Genomic DNA, 3758 nt, shown 5'->3' on the forward strand with positions numbered 1-3758 from the left:
GTGAGATGACCCCAGTACCTCAGTTCAAAATGCAGAAATCACCGGTCTTCTGTGTCCTTCGCGCTGGGAGTTGGAGACTGGAGCTGCTCCTATTCGGCCATCTTGCCACATATCTCATATTACCCACTTAAACATCAGCTGTTGTAAAGATGTGCTTATTTGGCCATTCTTGTATTGGTGGACATTTAGCGTGTTGCCAATCTCACTCTTACATACCTTGAACTTAGAAAACAGAATTATCAGAACATAAGCTATGCCCCATATAGAATCCTGTTAGCTGGCTATGAGAATACATATTTACCTATACTCTCTGCTACAGCTGATAATATCAAACAATTTCTTTTTGCCAACCTGAAGGGTATGACAAGAGTAAGTGATTGTTTAATTTTCATTTTCTTGATTTCTAATGGAATTGAGCATTGTCTTGTATATATTTAATGCCCTATTTGTGTTTCCCTTCTGTGGATTGCCCACTCGGGTTTTTTTGGTCCATTTTTACATTAGATTGTTTGTACTTCCTTCCATTTTTAGAGAATTTTCCTTTGTCTATCCAAAAACCAATATTTTATCTATCATATGTTGATATATCTTCTCTTAGTCTTCCATTAAAAATCTTTCTGTATATTATTTGTCATATTATAAAAGTTTTGTTTTAAAGTAGTCAATTTACCAATTCTTTCTCTTATGACTTAAAAAAAATCCTAAGAAGGATCTACCTACTCAATTTCATGCATGCATTTTCATTTATTTGTTTTGAACACTTTTATACACCTTTTTTTTTTTTTTTGAGATGGAGTCTAGCTCTGTCGCCCAAGCTGGAGTGCAGTGACGCGATCTCAGCTCACTGCAAGCTCTGCCTCCGGGGTTCACGCCATTCTCCTGCCTCAGCCTCCTGAGTAGCTGGGACTACAAGTGACCGCCACCACGCCTGGCTAATTTTGTTTTTTGTATTTTTAGTAGAGACGGGGTTTCACCATGTTAGCCAGGATGGTCTCGATCTCCTGACCTCATTATCTGCCCACCTCGGCCTCCCAAAGTGCTGGGATTACAGGCGTGAGCCACCACGCCGGGCCAAACACTTTTATGCACTTTTTAATCTTACCCTTAGGATTTTAATCTAGTTGTAATTTACTTTGTAATTAGCATGAAAAAATGATATACTTTATTTCTTTTTACCAATGGATACCCAGTTGATATAACACCACTTATTACATAATTGTCTACCTACAGATTTGAAATGTCATTTTTAGCATATACAAAATTTCCATATGCAGTATATGTGTACTTTCTGTTCCATTGCAAAGATCCACTTATCTATTCTCACTTCAGTACTATATTGCTTGTTACTCTACCTTATAATAAAGTTTGGTGTTAGAAATTAAAGAACTAGAATTTATTTTTTATTTCCAAAATTACCTTGATTACTGCTCTGCATTTACTCTTATGTATTAATTTTAGCATGATACTGCTAAGTTATATAAAAAATAGGTTGGGGATTTTTATTAGGATTGCATTGAATTTACAGATAAATTTGTGGATAATTGAATGTTTACAAATATTGAATCTTGTCCCTCATAATCTGATATACTTTTCAGTAAAAATTTACAGTGTCTTGCACATTTTTGTAAATTCATTTGAAGTACTTTACAGTTTTGTTGTTATTGCAAATGGCATTTTAAAAATTACTTTTTCTTCAGGTATATAGGATAGGATAGTACCTTTTAAATCTTTTTTCATAATAGAACTTACTCTTTTCAATGCTGAGAAAATGTCTTTAAAACTTTAGAAGTTTGGACAGAAATGCATACAAGCTTTTTTTTTCATCAAGATGTCAGGTCTATTCTCCTCAATGTTTGAGTAGCCCTGGAGTTGCCTATTGCTCAAATTGTTTTAAATGCAGCTTCTGCTGCTCCTCTGATCTCTCATATAAAGGTGTTCTGACGTTAAAATCAAACAACGCCAAATAGATATCAATCTTAAATGCACTAACCTTAAATGTAGATATATTTTTAAAACAAACCAGTAAATACATATTGAAAACCTTTTATGCAAGACACAGTTACTGTGAAGTGTATAAAGATGAATAAAATGTTTCCCCTCTGCTCGGGTGCTTACAACAGAGTTAGCAGTGGATGTGTTTTGAAGTTCAGTGACCACAAATTCAGTAAGATAATAATAATAGCTAACACTCAAAGAATGAGCATTATATTCCAGAAATATATATTACTTTAATCTTTATGAAATGCCCATGCATGGGGCATTATTATTCTCCTCATTTTAGAGATGAGTCCTCTTTGTATAGGAGTATATAATAAAGAATTTGGGCGACACCTCCTGTGTGACCTGAGCCCCTTCCTGGTCCCATTGTCTCCTGGAGTCACAGCCTCTCAGCCGTTGGTGCCATATTGTCTGCCCTGCTTGTTGGAGAGGGTCTTGCCAGAATGCTTTTTGTCTGGCTGCTGCAGGGCAGCCTGTGGACACGGGGAAGGACAAGGACACGAGGAAGGACTGGGACATAAAACAAGAGAAGGATGTTTCTCTTGGGGAGGCTGCGGTTCTGGGAAGCAATCAGGGAGTCAGTGGTAAACTGAACCCTGGACCTTCCAGGCAGGAGCTGTTCACCAAACCAGAGCATCTTCAAGAAAACAGTGGACATTTGATTTCTAAAACCAAAGACCCACAGGAAGCAGCATGGAAACGTCTGTGACAATTCAAGAGAACATGTTCCTGCTGGACAGATTTCAGACACAGAAGCTCTAGTTACCTTTGAGACTGGTAACTTGAGTTATTCTGAAGTTTCAAGACATGAAAGACTTGAATCTCCTATAGCAGAATGGGTATTCTGGAAAAGGACAAGAGACATCTGCTAAAGCAGCTACATGTTTTGCAGAGAAGTTGCCTTCTAGCAACTTGCTCATAGACAGAGCCAAAGAAGTGAGCCTAGCACAACTGGACTTGGTTGACTATGAGAACTGCGAAATGTTGTCTAGGAACTCTTCTAGGGGAGATGTTGGTTTCGGTGGCAGTCTTGAGGCTCCAGGGTTAAACCTAAAGCAGGAAATGGATAATGGCAGAAGTACTCTAGTGGAAGAAAGAGTGCACGGAAAACAAAGAGGGTAGTAGCACTATCTTCAGAGTCTCAGCAAGTTAGTGTCAGGTTCCAGATCCATTATATCACGAGCACTGATGTGCAATTCATTGCAAACTGGACACCATGAGAGTCTTAGGAGATGGAACACTTACATCACACCTTACTATTGCAAGGCTGCATTCTAGACTCATACTGTTTTCCTGCCAGCAGGTGCAGTGGTGGAGTGGAAGTTTGTGTTGGTAGAGAATGGGAAAGTTATCTGCTGGGAAAAATGCCACAGTGGATTCCTAGAGAATGGCCATGAAGATAAAGTGGTTCACGCATGGTGGGGATTCACTCATTGAGTTTGCCTAGTATTGCAGAGGCTGTAGAAGAATGTAGGAGATGCTGAGGTTGTGGAGTGCACTGAATAATTTAAAATAAGATAAAGACAATGTGACTCCAGCCATCTGAGTTGTTTTAAATTTGCCAGTGGCATTTGTCTAATGTACAGAAGAAATATATTAATATACACACATATGTGCAGATAATGCTTTCAGTGAGTATGGACTTTTTGTCCCCCTCTAGTATCATTGAATGATTAATTTGTACTGAATCATTATTACTTTAGGGTTTGATCCTCCTGGGGAGTGACTTGGCTAAGCTTCAGGTAAGGACTGTGGGGTCA

General features: G+C 38.3%; 1 pseudogene; it reads left to right on the plus strand.

Annotated features, from left to right (window-relative positions):
• LOC105507696 overlaps positions 1-3435 on the plus strand; it is a 108114-nt pseudogene extending 104679 nt beyond the window's left edge.
• The last annotated feature ends 323 nt before the right edge of the window (positions 3436-3758 follow it).

This window comes from Colobus angolensis, unplaced genomic scaffold (assembly GCF_000951035.1).
Source record: "Colobus angolensis palliatus isolate OR3802 unplaced genomic scaffold, Cang.pa_1.0 Scaffold151, whole genome shotgun sequence".
In the NCBI taxonomy this organism is placed as follows: domain Eukaryota; kingdom Metazoa; phylum Chordata; class Mammalia; order Primates; family Cercopithecidae; genus Colobus; species Colobus angolensis.